The sequence below is a fragment of the Trachymyrmex cornetzi genome, unplaced genomic scaffold, assembly GCF_001594075.2.
Source record: "Trachymyrmex cornetzi isolate Tcor2-1 unplaced genomic scaffold, Tcor1.1 scaffold57, whole genome shotgun sequence".
NCBI lineage: Eukaryota > Metazoa > Arthropoda > Insecta > Hymenoptera > Formicidae > Trachymyrmex > Trachymyrmex cornetzi.
The window spans coordinates 1,077,496-1,104,824 of NW_017299882.1; the positions used below are offsets into that span (position 1 = coordinate 1,077,496).

A 27,329-nucleotide genomic window follows, 5' to 3' on the forward strand; every position below is an offset into this window, starting at 1 on the left:
TCCGAGACCTTAAATTATTGTTTAGATCTCAATGCTCCGTGGATACACGTGAAAATAATCTCGCTACGTTTATCGCGTCGATCGGTGCATTTTTCCATATCTGCGGTATCGAAGATTGAACTCATCAAGATTGTTCTACGCTGCTTTCACCAGCGCGTAGAAAGTTTCCTTTTTAACGAGTGCGATCGCTTTTACATCGACGAGAGAGCGTTATTTAGTGCAAGCACGGAGAAACGCGAAGGGTGTGAAATGTATAAACGTCTCGGTTTGGTTTATATTTAATTACGTATGTAAACAACAATTTTTTCGCCCCTCACCCTTCCTTAAATCAGGAATGTGCAATTAATAGACGAGCCCCCCCGGGTTTAAGAGATTTTAGGAAAATGATCGAAACAATCATTGCTATTTTAAGAAAAGGCACTCGAGCATGAAATTACTACGTACAAAGTATAGTAATTTTGTTATTTTTATTATAGTATTATAATATTATATCATAATATCACACATTATACGTATATTATATTAATAGTACACTAAACTAAGAGAGAGAAAAATATTTGGTATTTGTAATTATAATTGCATAACAAAATAATTACGATTAGGATCTCCATCTTTTTTTGCGGCTATAATGCTAATAATAATAATTATATTTATAGTCTTATGAAAAATATATAGCTGGCATCGTAAATGTCTATAAATTATAGTAATAATGATTATTTTTTCTCTGTATGAATTATAATATTGTATTATAGTGTTACGTCCATAGGATTTTCTTTCGACATAACTCTTAATTAAAAATTTAAACTCTCAATATTATTTTAAATAATTTACACGTGATTTATTCTTCACACAATTCGTTTTAACGTAAAATTCACCTTCATACAGCCACAACGTTAGCATTAACCGATATGGAGAGGATGTATTTAATAATCTATGGCTATATATTGTGCAAGAGAAATACGCTCGCGGGCATCCAAAAATATCCATCGTGCATTTATCAGTGTCGTACGAGAACAGGAAGTATTCGCCCTGTCGATTGCTCTGCAAAGGACGTCTTAAGCGGTACCCACTTGTATGACCTTTCTTCCTGGGTTGGGCCATGTCGTGCCCAAAGTAACGATAGCGTTACTTAACGTAATAAACGCGATACGTGATATTTTTTGAGAATTAGCCGCGAGACGTGGAAGAACGAACGGGGTCGTTCGAGTCTAATGGACAAGGAGATCACGGACCGGCAAACAGCTTGACCAAGGACGCGTTTAAAAGTGTTTGCGTGGAATTTAATATTTTCTACGTGACGTGATGAATCATAGCCAACACTCCCACCAGCTGGAAAGACTCCCTCTTAAATCACGCTCTTAAATTATGTAACGGTGCGACCGACATCGCGAACGGCTACGAATTTTTTTACGGGCGAATTCAAAACAGGAAGCAATAAGTTTCATATAAATTGAGCACAAGGAAACACGGTGTTGCGAAGCGCGCATTTTCTGTTATAAAAATTTTGTTCGACAGGCGTTGATCTTGCCATTAATATTTTTTATATTTTTAATACGTACGTTAAAAATCGAACCCGAATATTTTCTTATGGAGACTTTTAATTCCTGTCGTAATGCAAGAGTTAACGTGCTTATACGAAACATAAATCTCTCGAAAATATTTGTGGAAAGTACACATGCGCTAATAATAGTAGTGCTCTAACTTTGAGCTAATTATAAAACTGCGAGACTTCAAGAAGAAAATACTATAAGATGAACGGTGAAAGATACGTTGAAGACATAGTCAAGAAAAAAGAGAAGCAAAAAACAAATCTAAGAAGAAGAAAATAAATTTATAAGATTTCCATTTCGTACTGGAAATCGAGTTAATTATAAAGCCGAGAGACTGTAATAAATAAATATTGTAATTATAAAATTATATTTAATAACAAAATGTATATAATAAATAATAAAGTCTCGATGGATCGGTTAAAGATATACTTATAAAGAGGAAGAGAGAACTGTAAGAAGAAAAAGTTGTCAGCGCGAATCGAAGGTTTCGTTCTCTAATCCGATTCGCATGAATCAAATCAGAATCGAACGCTAATTATAAAACCGGAGAATTTTAACAAGAAAATATTATACTAATTATAACATAATATTTAATAAGGAAATATAAATAATATAAACGAACGATGATAGACGCATTACAGATATATTTAAAAAAGAAATGAGAAAAAAAGAGCTGTTATAACTCGAAGAGTTTTCATTCCAGTTTGCGCAAATTGCAACTGTAAGGGAATCGAACATGCTAATTATACAATTAAGATCTCAATAAAAAAATATTATAATTATAAGATAATATTTAATAAGAAAATATAAATATTATAATTTATAGATGAGCGATGATTGACGCGTTACAGATATTTATATTTTTTTTCAAATGAGAAAAAAATGCGAAGGTTTTCCGCTTTGCACCGGAAGGAAGTCGAACGTGCTAACAATAAAACTGTGATTGTGAGAGATTTTAAAATTGTAAAAATATATTGTAATTATAAGACATTATTTAATAAAAAAAAATATAAATAATGTTGGACGAGGATAGATTATTGAAGATAGATTTAAGGAAAAAATATATTGTAATTATAAGACATTATTTAATAAAAAAAATATAAATAATATTGAACGAGGATAAATTATTGAAGACATATCTAAGAAAAAAAAAATATTGTAATTATAAGACATTATTTAATAAAAAAAATATAAATAATATTGGACGAATATAGATTATTGAAAATAGATTTAAGAAAAAAAAATATTGTAATTATAAGATATTATTTAATAAAAAAAATATAAATAATGTTGGACGAGGATAGATTACTGAAGATAGATTTAAGAAAAAAATATGTAGAAAAAGAACTGTCAGCGCAAATCGAAGGCTTCGTTCTCCGTTCTCCGATTCGTGCGAATCGCACTGAATCGCACCGAGAATCGAATGTGACGCAACCGCACATCGCGCGCGGCGCGCGGCACGCATCCGGGCGGCTTCCAAGGAGGTGGAAACGACGGACGAATGGAAGGAAGGAGAGAGAACCGGCGAACCGTGGTGCTGCGGACGTACCGTGGCGTCTCCCCGCGTCTTTGCCGATTCACGAAGCAAAGCACGAAGGAGTTCGCTGTCGCACGTAGCATAAAGGTGGTTCCAGACTAAGCCAAGAGCGCGAACAAACGCGAACGAACGAGCTTGCTTCGATAAGCGCGAATCGCGCCACGATGAGTATGCACTGGAAAAAGAGGCTGTGCATTAATCCGCTGGACCATTTTCTAATGGAAAATGGACAAATCAGAATTTTATACACTCTGAACAAAATTTACTAAATCTTAATACATATTTCTTCGAACAGTACCCATCAAGCAAACATTTACTTACAGTAAATAAATATTTATTCGATAAAAAAATGATGGATTATATCAAATAAATATTTTATACTTAGTTAATATTTATTTAAAACTATTAAAACAAATATTTATTAAAATATTTAGCAATTTTTTTTGTGCATTTAAATCTGATTAGTATGATCAGAATCTACTGTGTATGGTTCGTTTATTTTCAATAAGAAATTTTTCTCGGTGCAGAAACTAGTTCGAGTTTACATCCGTAAAAACCTCTTGTCGAAATACAGTCTTGTTAAAAAAGCAAAAGCATTTCCTAAATTCATTCACAAGTGTTCGTTCGTGATCGTTCATAAATGTTCGTTCCTGTGATCGTTTGGATTCACCTTAAAGCGCCGTAGAGCGTGAGCGTTGCTACATCGCGGCATTCCAGCCGGCATGAATCACCTAAGTACCTAACGTGGTCCGTACATGAAAATACGCGATACACCGCGTACGGTACATACACGTTGCCACGCGACGACAATCCGGCCGATTGCGCCGGCCGATCCGGCATAATCGCAGCATTACCGCGGCGAGGTAGAACGACGCATATCCTGGACGCATTAGTACTTGTCCGTCTAGCGGATTCCGTGCTCTCTCACCGCGAACCACGTTACCTTTAATCGAGACACCAAATGTACGGGGTGTCCCGAAATCATCATTCAATCGAGTTTCGCGAGTAGGTTTATCATATCTGAATTATAAGAAAAAAGTACATACTCTCTCAATTCTTTAGAGTACCCTGTTTAATTTTATAGGGTCAAATTAACTCAATGTGAGTCGCCACTGCTCCTACTCAATAATATCGTTATTTTTCACTAAAATAGTGGTTATATTTGACACTATACAGTATCGATTTAACATTATATAGTGTCAAATTTAATTATTATTTTAGTAAAAAATAACGATATATTTAGTAGGAGCAGTGGCGACTCACATTGAATTAATTTGACCCTATAAAATTTAACAGGGTGTATAGAAGAAAAGACTATTCTTAAATCAACCATAATATATTCATATATAAGCAAAAATATTGTAATCTTGCTTTAAAAATTTTAGGCTTAAATTTGTATTAATATAATATTTTGAGCAAGTCTTGAATTAAGTGCAAAGTAATACTTGCATCCAAACAAATTTAATCAAATTAAGATTGATATCTTTGAAGCAAGATTATAATATTTTTGCTCATATATGAGTATATTATGGTTGATTTAAGAATAGTCTTTTTTTTTGTGTGGCTTTTTAATTTTTAAGAGTGAGATTTCACTTTCCAGAGTGAGATTCAGTATAAAGTTTTGAAGAGTATGTACTTTTAAAAAAGATAATGATCCGAAAGCAGAAGAAAGCGGTATACTTTCTTTGAGTGTTAAATGCGTTATATTTTATGAATATAAAATTTTAATTAATTAGTTTTACGAGCTCGAAAAAAGTACATATACTTTTCAAAAAACGACCGATCAATATAATCTATAATATTTGTGAGTCTTCGATCCAGAGTCGTTTTTTTTTTCGATTTAAAGAGATCCAGCTTTACCAGCTAACATTGGAAAGCTTCTCACGAGCTGCATACGATTAAATACTAAGATCCTATTATTCATATAAAAATTCAAGTGTGTATAATAATTATTCAATAATAATATATATTTGTATTTTCAATAGTAAAGACTAACGTTAATCTCTTAACGGAAAATCAATTCGAAAATACTGTAATGCTTATAACGATAATTTGATTAAAGGTAGAAGGATTGTCTTAAAACTGTATTTTTAGCGACATTCGTTAAAAATATTTCAAGCGTCAACCGATCGATCGGCGGGAATGACTCACGCAGTCCGGCATAATTGGCGAATTATGGGTGCACGTCAATACCGGTATGCCAGCTGCAGGGTTCGTTCTGGCGTGCAGGGTATCGGTTGCGGTAGTTTTCGCACGCAAAAATTGCGGTCCGTAGTCGGAACGCGCTTCGTAACTCGTTATTAGCCCAACAAACCGAACCGAGTCTTGATTAGGCGACAAACTGATAACGCGGATTGGAGTCTGGTATCGAAACGTGCGGAATACTGAATTTCCGCGTGATTTGATAGCTATTGCAATTCACTGCAGCATTGCGCGGAAACCGTTTAATTCCACGATACAATACCGCGTTGCAATCTATTATTGCAACGTATCGTTCGCATTGGGTTCGGCCCTCCGATTTCACTTTAGAAGTCAATATGACTGTACGATGGCTGTGCAATTTTCTTACAGCACTTACAAATGTAAGAACACCATTATACGGATTGCTCCACAATCTGCAATACTTAATACTGTATTCTTTTAGAAATTAATCAGAATAAAAAAAATTTTATATGAGAATATATTTACAAATATTTAAAAAATATTTACAGAGATTGCAATAGTTTTTAAGTAATAGATGATTAAAATTAGTTAATTTAAATCTAGATATGTTATGACCGATATTAAATAATTTCTATAACATTCACAGATTCATCAAGTAAAAAATAATTTGGTATTCATAGATACGACGGGCAATGTCAAAGTTATATAACTACGTAATTTGCAAAATATTAAATCCAGAATTTACCTAGAATATAAAAAATGTTTAATATTCAAAAATATGAGGTGCGGCACGTTGAATTCTTTCGCCTCTGTCCAGAAAATATTCACTAATTATGAATGCAAATATGGCGTTTTTTCATTCATATGTATTCAATTTCATTGGTCAATTTTCACTTAAAATAATTATGATAATATTCGGAGAAAGTTCTTTTTTTAAGAACAGGTATTTATTAAGATTTCGTAAATTATACATTAATTATACGCAATTACAGCGATATTTCTGGTTAGTACTAACAAAGATCTGTACTCTACAATTATTTTTGAACAGAGTTCCGGCTGCAATTTTCTCAATTTTTGGTTTTTAGTATGAAAATAAGCTAGTATGATATTCTATTAATATAAAAAAAGAAAAATAATGACGGTTTTAGTAACACTTTTCATAGTTCTACAAATCCTTATCAAAATGAAAAAAAGTTTCGCATTTTTTGTACTAAAAAATCAAAATTGAAAATCTAGTGTGTTAACTTCGCGAATCTAACATAATCTTTTCTTTCTAAAATATAAGAAAAAGATAAATATTTCCACTTTTTACTACAGATGCCATTAGTATTACTTGAGTTTTACAAATATATGCAAATTGAAAACAAAATTCTAACAATTATTAATTTTAATACACTTTAAATACACGGCAAATAAAATGTATAAATTACTCACCTCGTGGATGCTCCGCCGTCGTTCAAGGCTTCCTTACTTCCTCTGCTGTTTCTTGTTTTCACTCATACACTCGCGAAAGCATTATTAATTACATGTTCACACTTACCATTAAAATACAATAATTGCGGGGCATTTTGCACGACACTCCCGGCGTTAATCACACTCAACGCGCACTTTATTACTTGCGTGCGGCAGAGAACAGCGGCGCGAAAATATTACAATCGCTATGATACATTCGACGCACGCAAGATCTCGCAAATAAGCGGACAAATTTCAAATAGCATAGATTTTCAACAGGGTGTGTCCATTTAACGCTGCGAATACTTCGTTGATCAATCACAGAAGAAAGAATTTTACGAATTGTACCCATAAACAAACGCCAAATTTATGCCACGTACAATTGATAAATACAGGCTTAATTACGACTACATTGACTAATTAGACGCGTTGTAGCACTGCTCGATTCATTTTTTAGTTTCATATTTGTTACGTAAATGATCGAAAAATTCGGAAATAAGAACTTTATTCTGATATTGTGCAATAAAATCGAATTAGTAATTAATTAAGATGTGCTAATCAAATTTCAAATATATATCATAGAAATTCAATATTTGTGCAACATATTTTGAACGCATAAATCCCATAATCATACATCATTAATAAATAAGCGACGTATCATTGCTTTCCATTACTTTCGCTACTTAATTCAGTGATTCATATAAACGCGTAATATCTTTAATTCATATTACTAATCGTGTATCCGCGCTTAAACAAAATTATATTTGGACAAACTCCAATTCAATCGGATAAATCATAATATGACGCAAAAAGTAATCAAATTTAAACTTCGCTGAGAAAGCAAGTATTGCTCGTAGATATCGTAATAAGGCGACAATAATTGTCATTCTACGCCGTCTTGATTCCTCGAAATAATTAAATAAATTACGAGAAAAAGTTTCAATAAATACCTGTTGTCGATATACATACGTTCATGAATCACTATTCATGAGAATTAATTAATCACGCGAGATTATCGTTGCTAATTATTCAAAAGGAATGATCGCGTTTCGAGAGATAACGCTGTACACGAAACGACTCGTGCTGTATTGTTGTCAGCTCGAGTGTGTCGCACGAGTAGCACGAAGACCGCCGTAAACAATACACGCCGCCGTCTGTAAACAATACACCGCGAAGGCCGCTCACCAACGCGTGTGTGCCAAGTAATTTTCCAAAATATTCAACGAATTATTAAAATGGACACTTTCCAAGTATTCTAGCTGTTCTTTCGTAACGTTAAATTTGAATATCTCATTAAAAGTACGCGAACGTCTGTTGTGTACTATCTGGATTTATTTGAACGTCGGATTCTTTGTAACTAAATCTTTAATAATTCATATTTCTACGAAATATTCATAATGAATTATAGGACAAATATACACCGAATATTTTATTTCTTTGTAATTATAATTATTGAAACTACGCGAATGTCTGTCGTGCACTACTTGAATTTATTTGAACAGTAGATCCTTTGTAACATCAAAATCTTTAATAATTCATATTTTCTACGAAATATTCATAATGATTTATGGAGCAAATATATACCGAATATTCTATTCCTTCGTAATGTTAAAGTTAACATTATTGAAAATACACTAAATATAAAAATGTCTATTATGTATATTATTTATTTGAAGATTTAGTTTAAGATTCTTTGTTCGAATTTTTAATCATTCAAACTTCCTAATTCGAAATATTTATAACGAATTATAAATGTATATCGAATATTCCGTTTCTTTTTAATGTTATATTTTAACATTATTTTAACATCACTGAAAATGTGCAAATCAATTATACGAATCGCTAAATTAAATAATGAAAAGTAATGACATATCGGTTGTTTATTAATTATATGTGTATTTTACGGGATTTGCAATATAGATGCATTTGATTTTGAACGCATCCATCGCAACGGTTGTATGTAGATAATAACAAATTTCAATTATATATTTTTGAACAGTCCATCGCACTTTAATAAACCAACTCAATTTTCTCGTATAATATCAGAGAGAAGCTATTCCCGAATTTTTCAATTTATTTATATCGCAAATAAATACGAAATTGACTCCGAAACGAGCGGCGTTTCGAGGAATTTAATTACAATTATAACCAAGCTTGTGTGTGTATTTCATATTTTTCAATTGCGTAGCATAAATTCAACGTTTATAAAATAGTGATTAAAACCGCTTGACGTCCACCTGCTAATTTACAAAACATTGCGTGCGTTGAACGTATTACTTTATGTAATCGTATTTCTTTCGTGTTACTCTTCTATCGCAAGATAGTATAAAATATATGTCGCATGTGATTAACGCTTAACTGGGAGTGCTGTACTAAACGGCTTAGCTATTATCGTATTTTGGTAATTAGTGCAAGCACGTAATTAACAATGTTTTTGCGAGTGTTGTATGGATGTCACAAGAAAATGAGAAGCAGCAGAGAAATTAGACAGAAGAAAGAAGCCTGCAAGGTATCGAGCGGAACAACCTCAAGGCAAATAATTAATTACTTACATATATCATTTACCGAATTAATTCTCTTTTTATTTCAATCTAAATCAGAATGTGAGAGATTTATATTTACGGATTTTTATAAAAGTTTATATTTTAAAAAATTATGCAATATTCCTCGAAAATTATATAATTACTTTGATAAATGTTAATTGAAAAAAAAAACCGGAAAAAATTCTGAATAAATAATATTTTTTTAAATATCAAATATTATCAGTGGATGTTATATTATTTTTTATTTTAATGTTAGAAAATATAAATAATAAATCTATGATCTATTACGCCTAGATTAAAAATTTCTTTATAAATCTGTTCTCTCTCTCTCTCTCTCTCTCTCTCTCTCTCTTGAAGTAAATAGATTAATGCTTGTTTCTACCAATGTAGATTAATCATCTGGGTTCAATTTACTTCTGATGGGCCTGATCCTTTTTTAATTCTTAGAACTAGAAAAAGATGAAGAGTTAATTAAACCAAGATTGAGAGAGAGAGAGAAATTAAACGCGGACAGAATTATCTCTCAAAATTTAGCCTGAAAATATGATAGTTGTGATACAATATTTTAAAGATTTTTACCATGCACTTCAATAAAATTAATCAAACTTATATATTTTATTGTAATTTTATTAATGAATAAGAGAAATTTACATAAAATTCTTTGAAATACAATGTGTCCCAGAACTATCATATTTTTAGGGTAAATTCTAAGAAAAAATTCCATGCACATTGGTAGAAATGGACATAAGAGAGATTAATGTAAATATTTAACTCTGGGTTATAACCATTCATCAATCCATTGTACACACAAGAATGCACAATAGAATATATACATACAAAATTTGTGCAAAGAATAGACCTTATTGTTACTGATCTAAAAATGAGATGCTGACATTTCCAGCACATAAAATTTTTCTATGTTTTTTTGAACAACAAAGATCAAAACAAAATATTAGTTGTATTTATTACGTGCAATAAAAATAAATTAGTGTCTATAAAGCAAATTAATAAAAAATCCATAAAATGTTTGTTTAGGTAGATAAAGGTAGATATTAACTTTCTTTGCTTTTTCTTTCTAAATATTTTTTTTCATGTAATTTGAGATCTGTCCCTTTGACTTCCTTATTTTCTCTTTATTTTACAGAGTAAAATATTACATAAAGCAATAAATTGCAGTACAAACGTCACAAATAAACCGCAATCTAAGATTCTAATTAACTTGTTTAATAAAATACGCGCTAATAATCATAAATTGTTTTTGTTCTTGTAGTATTTATATAGGAAGTTTATTGCAACCTTTTATAGTCCGTCTATATCTATATTTGTTCCCGATTCGTTTTCCACTTTCTGTATGTTTATAAACAATACGAATGATTCTTTTTTATGAAACACAATGTAAACTAAGAAAAATAGGTAGAGTACATATATGTTGGCGTACTCGAACATTTAACCAAGCAAGCTATTAATGTGTTATTCACGGCCCTGCGTCTACTAAAGAGTCTATAAAACTGGCTCTAATTTCTTCTTTTTTTTTTCACATTAGTGAGGAATTCGAGAACACCGCGCATTCATGGCCGAGTGAATAAGCTTGTCCGAGTTTAGTCGCCTTTCTCCCAGCCGTTTGCTTTGATATTATTGTTCTCCTAGCTTTTTCTCAATATACCACCGAGTAAGTTTAACGTCATAGCGAATGTAAGAATTCGGTAATTGAGAAAACGAATGTCAATAATAATCGTTTACCAATAAGTGTCACGTTTGAGGTGAGATGACTTCACGCTTTCTATTTCCTTATACACGACTCAATTTGTGAAACTCATGTGAAATCATGGGCCTAATTAATATTACCAAATCAAATAGAATCCAATAAATTAGATCGTTGATACGGATTTCAATTGCAATGTGGTTAGGGTGTCATTCCCAGTAAACACCAACTAATAGTAACATATAACATCAATATTATAATTTCACACTTAACAAGATAAATGTAACATGTTGTACATGACGTTATTGAGTATGAAATTATTAAATCGTTATGTTGCATTGATAGTTTGTGTTTATTGGGAACGATGTCTCGATCACCATGTCTTGATACAGTATAACATTTGCAATAATTAGCTTACATTTTGATTTAACATCTTTAATAGTTAACGCTCGAGAGATGTTAGAAAATCGACGTCCTCGGTGTATCTTTTTAAAAGTATTCTCCCTCAGAATCACGAAGAGATGTATTTTAAATGCGTGACCACCTTGATCCATCGCGGCTCTAAACACGCCACGTTCTACATTATCTCCGCTAAAGAAACGATCCCGACCTAAACTACAATGAATATGGATCATTCTTGTTCGATCTCCACGGCGTGGAACGATCGCGAACACGGTCGTACAAGCGTAACGAACGCTCGTGAATCCGATGCGCTCGACTTTAAGTGACTTTCTCGACGATAATCTACCGTATAATTATCGGCCTCGGCGTGTTAAAATCGCGCTTACTTACACAATTGCATCGTCGTTTATTCGCGAGATAACATTCTTTATTTCGAGTTTATCAAACTCATATATATTACTCGACGGCCGCGTAATTACCCCGTGATTGAGGTGCGTATTTATGTGCTTGGAAAGCACTTTTCGTAGCGAGAAACTGGAAACTCCGTGCCTTAATTCGCCAATTTCTGGCTTTCTCCATTTATGAGAAGCCGCCCAGACATGACGATATTTTTTTTTCTTCTACGACGAGTGCATCGTTCAACGGCGCGAATAAGAAATCGATTATCGATTATCGTACATCAAGCGATCCATTTTATAAAATAACATTACTTTGCTATTAAGATTATGCCATAAAAATTTTAATATTATTTTTCATATAAATTCATACAAAAAATAATATATTGTTAGAAATTATTAATTACCTCAAAAATACATAATTATAACATATATATTAGTTAATAACATAATTATTAATATAAATTTAATTATGTAAGATGATCTATTTAATTATTCGGAGTTTTTTAAAATTCAAAATTACAATAAATAATAATTATAGTGAAATGAAAAGAGCATATCATATAAAGTTCTAAAAAGAGATAAAAACAAAGTAAAATTGTAATCTCGCCATTCACATCGTGAAGAATGTATAAAATTTATATTCAGATCATTATACAAGATTATAATAAACGAGGCATAATCGTGGCCTACTCTCTCATATTAATAATAATTAAAGAAATTAAACAATATCGCGTGTTAACAATTAGGAACATACACCGCCTAAAATTCCTAATTACTCCAGCGAAAAATTTCACGCATGGTGGGCGTGGTGCGTTCTATAAAATGGTAGTTGATGCTTCCTGACCAACGAGGAAGTATACCAGATGGCACATATCATGTATGCCGGCCACACGCGTAATATATATATGTATATATATATTTTTACACGCCTCGTGACGATTAACCACTCCCTTGATAGACACGTCCGCGGTTGACATCACCGCGTTTATTAACGCCATAACGAAAGTTCGCGCCGCGAATTACTCATTGCTTCGGTGAAAATGTTAGAAGAGAATATATCTCTCTCTCTCTCTCTCTCTCTCTCTCTCTCTCTCTCCCGCGGAATGCGCGGCTATTATTATTCAAGACGTTAAGTGCATTCTAAATAAACATCCACGGCCGAGTTGCAGACGGAAGTCGTTAATAGAGTATTCTTGATAAAACCCGTAAAGACGGTTAGAATGATATAACGATAAGCGTGACGTAAGAATACAAGTTGAACAACTGGACGATGACATTCTGATTTAATATTGGCTCTTGAACCAATCGAGAATCCTTCTCATGCACAACGCACAAACTCAGTGTATAGCAATTTCTGGTAAATGACGCATTTTCAATCGATTATTTTCTTTTGAGTAGCATTCTATTTATGATCGAGTTGTTTATTAATATTTTGTAAAAAAATTCCCGGAAAATTCCCGAATTTTCCAAGTATTTTTATTAAAAATTCTACGTAGAATTAGAGAATTTTTCAATGCAATTTCGAAAGAAATTAGAGTTTAAGCAACACAAACCAATTACATATGCAGCCTTGGCTATAAGTATAAAGCGTAAATATAAAGCATCCCTATAAACGAACGTATAATAAATACGTTTTATATCTATACTGTTAAATATCAAAGGAGCAAAGGTAACTTAATCCCCTAAATTAAATAACATTTTGATATATTAAACTTTCATTTGTATCAAAATGTAAATCAGTCCATTTCTGTGATTAGTTTCAAATTAACATTATCTATATTAACGTATGCACTTAATAAATAATTAACTAAATTTGAGTCAAATTTAATATATTTCCTTGAGTTACAAATTTAATGTCATATTCAGTAGTTGTGATCTAAAGAATTGAAAACTCAAACTGGATATAATTTGATATTATGAATTTAATTAAGTGTTACAAAAATAAATAAAAAAATAATTTTATCAAAGAATAATATTTATTTTTATAACAATTTTAGTTTTTCTTTGGATTTTATTCCCATCTTTTTCAAGAAAATGTAATAAATGGAAGGTACATGCTTTATACTTATGGCCAAACAGTAATACATAAGTTAGTAGAAGACTGGGATTCCATGAGGCTACATCTGTCCTTTTTACAATCGAAGCCATGAAACGTATAAGACATAAAGAAGGCTTACTATATAGTGAGTTATTCTCTTCTATTGTATATTGTCTTTTATATTTATTGTATGCTGTCATCTCGATTTTTTAAAATAAAAACTCACGAGTCATACGAGAATATATCTGAATGTATGCGGGGATGCCATACTTACTGCTAGCCGATTATCACACTGGCATTTTATGACATTGTGACATTTTGAATTATCAAGAAATAAATGATCACACAAAGAAATAATGTTTTCAGAAAAAGGCAGACATTTAAATTTAGAAAGAAAATTCTACAAATTTCCTTAAGTAGCAATAAAACTCAAGAATAAAAGAGAAATCCTCTGAAAGTACCAAGTTTTTCCAAATAGTAAACACCTTGTTATCCCGTTAAAAAGTAGCAAAAGCAAGAAACTTCGTTGATTCATAGAAAAAGAATAAATGTTCGATATATCGATGATCGAATATCAGTGCAATGCTTGTATCATTATTTAAATAGCTTCTATGATACTTCAAATAAGAAACGAGGAAATCGTGGACCGCGATCACCCGATGTCTTGTCAATTCGCGGAAGTCGTGCCCTGTCGTCAGGTTGCGTAGGTCAGTACTACTCGAGGAACCGAGTTTACGACACTTCGAGCATTCCCAACGAATCGCTCTCGGAGAAGGTGAGGTCGTCGACCTCGGGCGTGTCGCGTCCTAGGACGAAAAATGCCTTTCAGCTGTTAAAATCCTTCAAACGAGAGACTATGCCCAAACGCGAGAAGCGGTCGTTATTTTTAGCGCTCGTCGGTGACACCACGGGGCAGCGATTTTCAGCAGCGTCATCTCCGCCGCGCCCATTTCCATCTTCCCGTACGGCAGATCAAGCTCGCGATGCAATTTCGTTCGGTTATTCTCTCCAGTATCAGCAGAGAGACTCTCTAACGTTTCGCGACGATTGTCGCTATTGTTAACTAGCGTCTGCCAATGGCAAAGACGATCCTGAAAAAAAAAAGTGCGACCCTTATTGATTGTTGCTAGTTAACGATAATTGTCAATAAGACATTAGAAAATTCCACTGCAAGTTTCCTTCTCAAGACCTACGCGCTCGCGTGTGATCTCTGTGTCGTCCTCCTCGTGTTCGCCGGGAAAAAATCAAATTCATCCGGCGAGCGACGCGAGGAATGTCGCAGTGAGTCAGATACGAATGTCCCGCGAGCGAATGCTCGCACGCTACACTAAAATTGGAACTCGCTGGCGTCATAAGCGTAAAAAGCACGAAGACGCCTCGCCTCTGTGCGGCTGGGTTTTGTTTTCGACCGTAATACTTGGTGTGATTATATCCGGCTCGGTTAACGTCTTGGCGATGAAAGCGTTAATGACGTCCCATCGCAAACCGTCTTGAAGCGACGGAATTCAAATTACTTTCGACGGTCCAACAACCAAGAGCATATCTAATGTCTTTTCTAATCGAAATATATACGGAACTTTGCAATTTTTTTCTTCTTCTCGTTTAATTAAATCGTTCTTCATTAAAATGTTAAGACGTATGAACTTCTGATGATAAATGATGAAAATACCTGCAAACTTTCGGAGGTATATAATTAGTTTAATACCATACCGTCCATTTAATTTTAAACGAAACCATAATGTTTTGAGAAGATTATATTTCAGATTAAAGTACTGAGATATCATAACGATGGCTTCTCGCCAAAGAAATTTTTCCTGAAATTGAAGAAAAAATCGATTATCAATTCGTCATTAAATTTACTATTAAGATTAAGATACGTAAAGATTTCACACTGTAATCTCGTTTTCGATTATACATAATACATATAATAACATAATACATACAGGGTATTCTCGGTTTAAATCATTAAATTTAAAATACGAATTTAAGATCTCAAAATAAAAATTTTTATTTGAAAGTTTACTCGCAAACGTTCTATATTTAAAAGATATTGACTTTTTAAGTTATATATGTATATATAACTATAGGAATAATATTGATAAATATCTCTTAATTTTGTGAAATGTCCGTTAATGATCTTCAATCAATTAAAACGAACGATAATACACAAGCATGTGAAGAAATTACAGACGCACACAATATCAATCAGCCACTCCTTCTCTTGTCGATGAGTACAAACTTGTCTCAGCTGGAGCTATCATTTTGAGCAAATATTTAATAATTACATTTTCATTACTGTAAACCTAGATTATTTTGAGATTATTTATTCTTACATTGAAAAAAAATGTATTAAATTTTAATAAATATTTGTATGAATAATACTAAATACTTATTAACCGTAAACATATATTTATTTGGTACATCAATTTAATTTAAGTATCATTTTTAGTGAGTAAATATTTATTTACCGTAAATAAATGTTTAATTAATAGATATTATTAAAAAAAATATTTATTAAAATTAGTAAATGTTTTCAGTATATAGTTTCTTAACTTAAGAAGTAAAAAATCTCTTAAACAAAGCATTTGTGAGCAAACTACCGGAGGAAAATTTTGTTTGAGATCCTACGTTCATATTTTAAGTTTGGCGGTTTAATCCGGAAACATCCTGTATGATATACAGCCGGCGGCTGTGATAAAGAGACCGTTGCTAAGAGAGATATCGCGAAAGACCGGCTTTTAAACTGGCGTGGCGTACGTGCGAAAGCCGAAAGGAGGTGTGTGCGCGATATCGAGGGATTAAGACGGACGATCCTCCGGGTGATTCATCCGGGTCTGCGGTTAGGTCGCTGTCATAGGACGACCGTTGCAACGCTGTCAGCGATTCTCATGCGATGAAACGCGAGAAACTCGTTACGCGGGACAATTTCCGTGCCGATCTTGCGCGGAACAACGAGGCGGATCGGCACTTTTTTGGATGCGAAAAAAAGAGAACGATCGGTCTCGCCGCTCGATTGCAGCGTCAACGCTGGACCCGAACGGTTGGTGGGAGAGTCAAGATACCTCGGTCGGTTGTGGCCTTCGACCGATCTTTTTGAGGACGAGGTTCGCCGCTGCCAGACCGGTCGGACACGCCGGTGTGCGTGGAGAAAATAATCACCACCGATATTTCGTTCGGCCTCGCGCACCGCACCAACGTCCAATAACGATCTCACTCGCGTCGGTTCTTCGAACCTCACTGTCGTAATTTAGTAGCTTCCCTTTACAGTTTTCTATAGATAATAAGATATTTCTTTCTGCGAATGTAATATCAAAAAAGAAAAAAGCCGATCGGAAATTATATATATATATATAATGATACAAATACTCAGTTAAGAAATATAGAAAACTATCTTATACGAAGGGCAATTAATGTTAATTAAGCTACAATAATTGACAAGCTTAGAGTTGATCAATTTTAATAATCGGGAATATTTCTTTAATAAGTATAATAAATAATAGAATTCTTATGTTCGGTCAAAGCGGATCTTAATGCTCAATTTCTATGAATTTATAACAAACTGTGCGCCGAAATATTTCGATCTTGAAATTATGAGCAAAACTGGAATAGTAATATCACTTATTAAATTGACAAGCAATTTGATAATTTTTTTTAATGCTAATAAGCATCTTTATAAGAATATTAATAATCAGGTGTTAATAAAAATATTAAATCTGCAAATAATTGTATTGCAAAAATATTGTCTCGGTCAAATCAATTTTTAATAAGTCTATTTAAAACATGCTTAATGTTTAAAATGTTTCAAACACGTCCTTTTTATAATATCGTCAGCACGTATGAAACATTAAAACATATAAAAAAAAACAATGTTTTGTTCTTACAAAAAAAAAAACCATTATCTTTTGCCAACCTTGTTTAATATATCGGATGAGAGCAAGGAGAGGAAAGGGGGTGAGATGTCTCAGAAGGTATCGTTAACAGATCGAGTACAGCACGATAATGAGGCGAAGGACCTGGTGTAACCCAAATTTCACCTTTCGTGCGATCTCTTGTGAATGGATACCCCCTTCCTCCCCCCTTGGCGTCACTCCCTCCTCCTTATCCTCCCCCATTCCTTCGGAGCCTCGTTCTCCAACGAATCCTTTCGAGACGAAGAAACGCTCCAGGCGTTTCGCTTCAGTAACCGCGGTCTTGGTTCAGCTCCTCCCGGATTCCTTTGTTTAATGCCTTATTGCGATCTTTTAACGCCGTTGCACTGTTGCCATGCGCCGCGCCGAGAGGAGCCCGAGCTACGCTGCGTCTGTTCCCGAAGTTTCAATTATCGGAAATTAAACGGAATCGGTTTCGTTATAACCATTTATTACCTCAGAAAGTTGTAAATCGCACGGTAATCCGTTGATAAAAAGTAAAGACCCAAAATTTAGATTTAGCTTTAGTACAAGTCCCTGATTACGACTATTGATCACTTTGAATTGTGACTGACATTAAAGCAATTCTTACAATTGATATCCAAATGAATGTTTATTAGTTCAATTAAATAGAAAAGATTTTTATATACCATTTGAAAGTAATTTTGTTGAATCAAATCAATTATCAAAATAATTATATAGGATATTCAAGTTGTTAAAATATCAACATTTTTTGCAGCATTGATTATTATGCTTAAGTTTTTAATATAATTACTTTAATGATTTAACAAAATTATATTCAGATATTTATTTAACTGAATTTTTAGATATTTCAGCAAAATCTATCTTTCGGTCGTGATAAAATTCTGCACCATATAAAAAATATGATGATACAAGTAAAATTTTTACAATCTAAATGGAATTTCCAGAATAATTTAATTTTACGATGAGCCAAATTGGCAGCAAATTAATAAGAATATTTTCTATTTCTACTACTTTGCAGATAATAAAATTAAAACGATTTCGTGGCGTCGCTCATGTAAATATAAGTTGCAGTTATTCGATTTTTCAAAATTTCTTTGTTTTAAACGTTAAAATCAATAAGGTACAAAATTGACATTCCGGGACATTTATCATATAAATTAAGTAATATAACTACCGCAACGTAATAAACTCGTCTATGTCTAACAAGATACCCTACGACTCCGTCGAGACAAATTGCACAAGATTATGTCCCGGTATATAAGCAGATGCGACTCACGTACTGACGGCTATGCTGTCATCGTAGATTTAAGCGCTATGCGCCCCCGTGTGATTCAGAACGTTATTTAAAATAAGGAGCGAACTATGTGTCGGAGCTGTATGTGCAGTCGTGTCAACGATGCGTCAGAGCGTGACGGAATCTCCGACGTATTTCTTCGGGATGCTGCGTGACCATCGCCTGTCCGCTCGCTTGTCAGCCACCAAGGCTTTCCTTCTTTCTCCGCAATTTCCGAAAAATGTCATTGAAGTCAATTTTAAACGCGTCGCACGACATGTACAAATTATCGACGCAAAGATAAGAAACCGTCTGTCTGTGGACCGTGGCCTCCTCCTTGGAGTCTCCTCTTTTAAAAATATTTGTAGAAAATATAATATATATTTATAATATTTCTGAAATATTTAATCATAATTTTGATATTTCAAAAATATTTTTTAATGTAAGAAACCTTTATAGATATATAAAAAAATATAGATTCTATTATCTATATATTATTCTTCTTTTGTGTTAATATAAATTTAAATGAAACGTTTTATAAATTATATATTTAAATAATACGTTTTCAATGTAATAATTTAAATAATAATTTAATGTTATATCATTTTATATTTGATCTAAAGAAAAAAATTTCACTTGCAGGCGCCAATGGCTTTTGACAAATTTCTGGATTCGCCAATGCACGCGCGCGCTATTCGCACGAATCCGCTTTCCCGAATTAACAATTATGGGAACGTGAGACGAATAGAGAAGATCCGTAATGCTACGCGCGTTACGTTCCCTGAGTTCTCTCCTCCCAAGTTTTCACTGTGTAATATATTGGCTTTTACGCTTCTTCTTACGAGTAAAGCAAGAAGGGATCGGCACATTCCACCGGTTGTCACATATGTCGCGTATCCCTAACTATTTATTAATTGAGAGATCAAGATGTACGTGTGACTTGGTCAATTTATAAAGACATATGTTTGGTCTATTGGTTGATGAATAATTGAAGGCCTGAATGAATTAGGGATTCCAGACGGATAATCAACTTAAGTCATTAATCTACTATTCATGATCACCTGAGATTCTATATAAACATTAAGGGTATACAATTTAGTTTCATGGATTAAATACTTAAGCCATTAATCTAACGATTCTTGTATTTTCAAAATCCATTCTATCACTCTTAAGAATGAGTTTACAATCATGAATAGAATAAGCGTGCTATTTAATTTTAATTATAATAATCTAATTAAATTAAATTGTTTTCTCTCTCGACAACAATCGAAATAACAATAGTTTGTTTTCAATCGATTGCGAACAAAAGACTATAATTAAATTAGACAAAATAATAATTGCATTTTGTTTAAATTTAATTCAATTTAATTTAATTTAAACATACGAGATACAAGTGTCCAAATCTATTACAGTTAAATTCGTGAAAAGCGGAATTCTCTCTCTGAAAAGCTCTCTAAAAAATTCTCAATCGTTTACAATTGAAAAAAGCTATTGTTGCTTCAATCACTGAAGAGGAAAAAATAGATGGCTTTCTGAATCGTGTTAAAAATTTTGCTGCAGCGAAAACAAACGCACATAGAAAAAAATAGATTGGATGGTTCAGCAAAGCTAGTTTGCTGGATAAGTTCAACATCTATAACTAAGAAGATTTGATGGCTCAATAAAGAAATTATGTATCTATAAGCAATTATCAGTATATTAATTAAGATAATTTTTTGGTAAAGTGAAAATTGCTAATATAACAAGTTTTCTTTATTACAGCAGCAAAAATACGCGCCACCTTAGTAAAAAATTTTGATCCATTGGATTAATTTTCATAGAAAGTTATCTTTGCTATATTAAAATAAATTTGCTGTGTTATTTTTTACAACAAACATAATTATCGATAATCACTAATTTTATTCAACTGTACAATTATGTTACTTTGCGACAGAGAAAACTGGCTGTCCGCATATTACGGCTTTATTTGCTGAACAGGTGAAATTTTTATGTTTTCAAATCTTTTTCTTCCATGCAGTATTCCTATCTAGCGCGGTCTCTATAGAAATTGCGATGGGATCTGGCATTTACGTAATTTTTGAATTCCTTGTGCGAAAAGCGCGAAAGAAAGATTACGTCGGCGCGGAGGATGGCGACGATAATCGCGCACTTCCTAACGGGGAGGCATATTTTCGCGGACGCAGCGGACGGTACGGTAGTTTCGCGAGAGGGGAGAGATTTCCGGACTCCTTTCGATGAGTGTGCACGATGCCAACGTACCGTTGCTGGGAAAACGTCTGTCGCGCAACGACAATGCCGAGCCGCGTCGATTACTTTAGCTCTCTCTCTCTTTCCTTTTGCTTTGCTCTCACAATCGGAAGACAGAGTCGAATTGCATCGCCTTATGCGCGCATTTAGTCGCGATTGTTCGCGATTTCTATGCGCGTCACGCGTACGGACGCAATCGCGCGATGTCGATGCCCGTGATCGATGGGCACTAATTTCGAAGCAATATCGGACGCGACGGTGCCTTCTAGAAGATAATCGGCTTCGTGATTAAATAAGCGAGCTGACTGAGCAAGCAGGACATAATTTCCCGATGATAAAAGATTAGCCGTTATTATGACGTTTTTGAAAAAATGGCGAATAAAATAAATTCGTTTAGTAATTTTTCAATTATTTCCCAATGAAATTTCAGTGTTTAATTCTATAAAAATAAAAACTACTATTACAATTTTTACATAATTATAATTTCTGAAATTAATAACTACTAATTTCATTCGAATTTTTGCTATTCAGTAGTGTCTTCAGGAGTGATAAAATAGGTTCCGAAAGTACAGAAATCGATAAAATAATAGCTTATAATTAGTCTTAATCATCGATTAGAAATTATCCACTCTTATAAATGTCCATTTTATTAAAAAAAATTGTTGTTTCAAATTATCATAAATAATAGGTCAATGACTGAAGTTAATCTGACATGAGTTTCTAATTTATCTGGATCTTCAATTATTCATTAATCGATAAAATTAATAACAACAATTTCTTAATGATAATTTTATATTAATTTTTGCTATTCAACAGCTTTTTCAAAAACTTCTGTTTTCTCGTATACTGGTTTTTTCTAGGTAGACTAGTCGAGCTCTTAAGGATACTAAAGAGACTTTTTTTCTTCCCTGTCAACCATTCTTTCGTTATTCGCGCTTGACAGTCAATTGATTGCGGATAATCCGCGACTTACCGGGACGAATTTGTACGAAGGCAACCGATCGGACTCCTAATATTCTCCTCTCGAGGTCTTCCTCCTTAGAGGCACTATGAATCACTGTGAACCACTGAGTCACCAACTGAGAGACGCGAGACGCGAGGTCGCGGCGAAAAATCAATCGAAGGGAAAATGTCCCGAGGAAAAGGCGACGGGAGAGAGAGACGGCCGACCGTGTAGACGGATGACGAGCGAGTGAGAGAATGATCGGAGGTGCCGCCAAGCTTGTGCCGATCGGCCTGCTTGCTCGAGAACGAAGGAAAAGGCGAGCACCAAGTTCGCGTTACCAAGTTCGACAGACTTCCCTTCAACACCAGTAAGGTAAAAAAAAAAAAAACACAAGACGTAGCAGTCGAGAAGAAGACGTCTACAACGTCTTCGAGACAGTGCCTTGTATTAAGGCGAGGACGATGATTCAATTACGAGTTTATACCGTAAAAGAAATACGCCGGTTTCCGGAAAAGATTTATCGACTTTATTGCTTCCGTCCGGTTGAAGATTGCTGTTACTCGGAAAAATATCGTTTGCAATAAGTGTCAAACATCGAGTCCACGTGATACCGTATCTGTCAACTATCTCAAATGTACCGAGTATCTCGAACGTATTTCATTTTTACTGCACAAGTCTTCGAACGATTACGAGTAGATTTTTCTTTCTCGAGAATGTTTAGGTACTATTCATTCGTAATTCATGCAAGAAGGTGTCGATATTTTTGTTAAGGATAAACACTCAAAATTAAACAAAGAATCATAAGGAAGATTTTTGTTTATGAAGCATATATCTGGGAACACATATATTAAATATTTATACGGAAAAGAAGATTCTGAAGCAGCAGATAAATGAAAAATTGCCACAATTTTGTGAAAACGCAGCTGATTTTTACATTTCCGGAGAGAATAATAAAAATAAAATAAAACATTTAAGAGATTTAAAATAAAAAGTAATAAACATTCAGATTTTAAAAATATAATAATTCAGATTTATGTGCATTTAAAAGTGCACATCAGCAACACGGTTGCTTTGTGACAACACGGTCATCAGTTGTGTAAATATATTTTAACGATAATAATCATTACACGGAAAGAATAATTTTGTTGAAATATTTAAAAATTTAGGTATAGATACAGATCTGAAAATAATTTTTGTTCGAACACCATCAAAACAATTATATAAAGCGCTCAAACTGGTTGCTAGAATGCTAAAATTTTTTGCAGCATTCTCGTCATGTTTGAGATTCCTACGTATTTTGATAGTCCAAGCAAAATTATTTCCGTATCCAATTAAATTTTTTACATTTCAGCAAAATCATGCTTTACGTGTAATAATTATTATTGTCATTATTATTGAAATACTTTTATGTAACTGGTGACCGTGTTGTTATATAATTACCGATATCGTTCATTTTTAAATGCTCTTAAATCTAAATATTTAATTTTATTACTTATATTTTAAATCTGAATGTTTTATTTTATTTTTATTATTCCCTCTGGAAATAATAAAAATAAAAAACAGTTTATGTCAGCTGCGTTTTCATGAAATTGTGGCAATTTCTCATTCACCTGCTGCTTCAGCTGTTCCTATCTCTTCCCGCTTTCCCATCTCTTGTTATAAAAAAAGTAGCTCAGCTTACACGAGAAAAGAATCGATCGTCGCACAGTATGTATAAACAGTGAAATTGTCATATTTCCTCGCATGTATTGCAGTGTATCGCATATTATTTTATATTATTCTTCGTGCACTGAAAAAAAGAGTCTACAGGTAATAGCTATTACCAAATGTTAAGAAATAGTACCAATCAATATTCGGTTAATACAACCAAAAATAATTCTATTTTCCTAAATATTTAGTAAGTATTACTAAATATAATAATATAATCAACATTTAAGTAACATTTAATAAATATTGGAAAAAATAACATTTATTTTTGGTTACATTAATCAAACATTTGACTGATATTATTTCACCCGATATTTGGTAGCTATTACCAAATTCCTTTTTCAGTGAATTTCGCGCAAAAGCGTCAGGAAGATCAGGCAGGAGAGAGCAAAGCGCTATACGCAAATTTTATGTCACGTCCGTTCCGGAAATCGAGGAAACAGAGCATAGCAAGTAAATGCTACGAATCTAAAGAGAGAAAGAGTAAGAAAGAAGAAGAGAGAGAGAAAGACTGGATTACAAAGAGATTTGTCTTTTCTAGCACAAATTCCCCGACGAAACGACATCGTTTCCCCTACTTTCTCAAGTATCGCAGTATCGTTGGAGCGCTACGAGCGATATGGTAATGGAAACGATTCGACTTTGGATTTCCTGTAAGAGCATGCTTATCGCTTAAAGTACGTCGTATCGATCAATGTACGTTGAATACGTGCGTGCGGTGTACTTATCCAGCAGTGATGTTCAATGGATTTTCTCCTCGTTATTGCTCGGTAAGAAATTTCTTTCGCAATTTTCTACGAATTTATCCATGAAAAGTTATTGCGATTCGCAAAAAAATCACAATTTCTTAAGTTGTATAAATTATAAAAATAAGTCGCGCTCGAAGAATGTTCTTCATTTTAAATATTTTATACCACTCTAAAGATTACTTAAACATTGATTGAAAATTAAGTCTGTGGCACTTCAGTGCTTTTAAAAATTCAACTCTCACTTAATAGCGTCTTCTTTCGGTTAATTATATTAAATTTGGATAACCAGGTAAGTGCTTGAATGAATAATATTCGCGAACGTGACAGAAATGAAAGAGAGAAAAAGAATATGTATAACACCGTGCGACAGCATTTTTCACACATGAAAAACTCCAATTTTCCGTGAAAGTCGAGATGAAATCTAGTACCAGCGTGCGTTTAATTTGGCGATATCAAATCGTTTGTGGTTTTTGTGTGCACGGTCGAAGTTTAGAGGAGATCACTTCGTCTGCGACGCAAGATAAAATTTTACGATTGTCTGAAAATTATATATTTCCATAAAATGATATATTTCCATGTAAAATTGATCGTTGAATGAGAAAACAATCAAATTAAAGCGATTGGAGTAGAACAAAATTATGACAAAAATGCATTTTTAGTCGAAAATCACTCAAATTTCTCCCTTTTTCGACCTTTCTATGATTTTCTTTGTGAATATTAATGAGAAAATGTTTGCATGACTTCATTTAAAAGCAACATTTGTTGCTCATTTTTCTAACAAAATAAAGAAAATTAAATTTAAAAGTTAAGTTAAATTTTAAAGTTAAAAAATGTATTAATTGAATCTTATTTTCGTGTTTCCATGCGAGCATAGCACGATAACAGTAATTACACGCAACCTCCGGCACGTACCATGAATTCGGCACATAAGACATAATAAAATAACTTTCAAAACCTTCCACAAAGCTTTTCGATATATTGCGCGAATATTTTGGCGGCGTATATAAACCGTACAAATAGCAAAAGTTATTACGATATGGGCATTGCATTTTTTTTTCTTTTTTAATTTTTTACTTTGCTTCATCAACTTGTTTTAGGCTCTGTTCTGAAAATGCTCATAACACTTGTGAGCATTTGTTTAACATTTGATAAACAACAAGGATGAAATGATTCGTAAGCGTTGTAACCCTGAATCGGATCACGGCGTTATACGTAGCTAAGAGAAATGCGTTATGACTGCTTTTGTAGAAAGGTCGAAAATTTTGAGTAATTTTTAATTAAAAATACATATTTTCGTTCCTTTCCGCTCTAATTTTATTATTTCCTCATTCAGCGACTAATACATGATTTTTAGACAATTGTAAAATTTCATTTTGCACCATGGCCGAAGTAACACCTGTTCAAATGTGCATAAAACTTCAAATGCGCATAAAAAATGCAAATGATTTGATATCGCCAAATTAAACGCACACTACTAGATTTCACGTAAAATTTGAGTTTTCCATGTGTGAAAAAAAAAATTTATTTTTGTTGCACAGTATAATAGAAGATATACAACACAAAAATTTCTGGCAATATATAATTTTACGATAATTTTTGTCCATTTATTTTTTATTTTATATTATAAATAAAATTCTTGTTACAATCAAATTAAAAATACTGATATTTTAAATATTGGAATATATTAAAAGCACACAGGCCTAATTATCAATTAATTTTTAAGCGATTTTTGAAGTGCTATAAAAACGTTCAAAACGAAGAACATTCTTAAAATATATTAAAAATATTTGTATAATAGATCTTTATTAAAGATTATTTATCTAAATAATACAATAAAACTACTCATTAGTCGAAAGCTTTTGGTAGCCACTGTACATATTAATTCGCTGTCAAGTTTTGCCAAACAAAGCTAGCGATTTAAATATTTTTAGTGAATTCAGTCACTTATATTAACGTCTACCTAGCTGACCCCCCCATTTAACCAACTCTTAATGAATAAATCATATAATAATGCGCTATTTATGCGCTCTCAAAATCCGTAAAAAAAATTTATGTCCATTTTGTTTAGCTAAAAAAAAATTTCTTGTGGAGGGGTTGAGTAAGCTGTTAGTCAGCCCCTCCCTCCCTCCCACGTGTTAATAACAACCGATTTGGAAAATCAAATACACAAGATTTATGCGCTATTTATGCGCTTTCATATTTACTTCATTTCACTTTAGTCAGCACCTCCCCTCCCCCCTCCCACGTATTAATAACAATCGATTTGGAAAATCAAATACACAGGATTTATGCGCTATTTATGCGCTTTCATATTTACTTCATTTCACTTAAGTCTCTTAGGGCCGGTTCTTCTATCTTTTGGTAAATTTTACCTATTGGATAAATAGCAAGATTACTTGCTATTTACCCAGATGCGCGAATTGCCAGATTTATCTAACAGGTAAAATTTACCAAAAGGTGAAACAACCAGCCCTTAAGGGTTGCAGCGCAAAAATCGAAATTGCTTGGAAATAGTAGCGCATAAATCGAATATATTTTGTATAGTTAGATAGCATAACTTTGTAATTTTAAATAACTTAGGGAAAAATATGACCGTTTGCTCCAAAAGGGAAGTGATTTAAGAAATGCAGCGCAAAAATTGAAACTATGTGAATATGAAAGCGTATAAATAGCACATAAATCCTGTGTATTTGATTTTCCAAATCGGTTGTTATTAACACGTGGGAGGG

At 33.1% G+C, this 27,329-nt stretch overlaps 1 protein-coding gene across 1 annotated transcript in view; it reads right to left on the reverse strand.

Annotated features, from left to right (window-relative positions):
* LOC108766080 (uncharacterized) overlaps positions 1–27,329 on the reverse strand; it is a 71,331-nt gene that overhangs the window by 33,841 nt on the left and 10,161 nt on the right. The gene's annotated exons all lie outside the window — the stretch shown is intronic.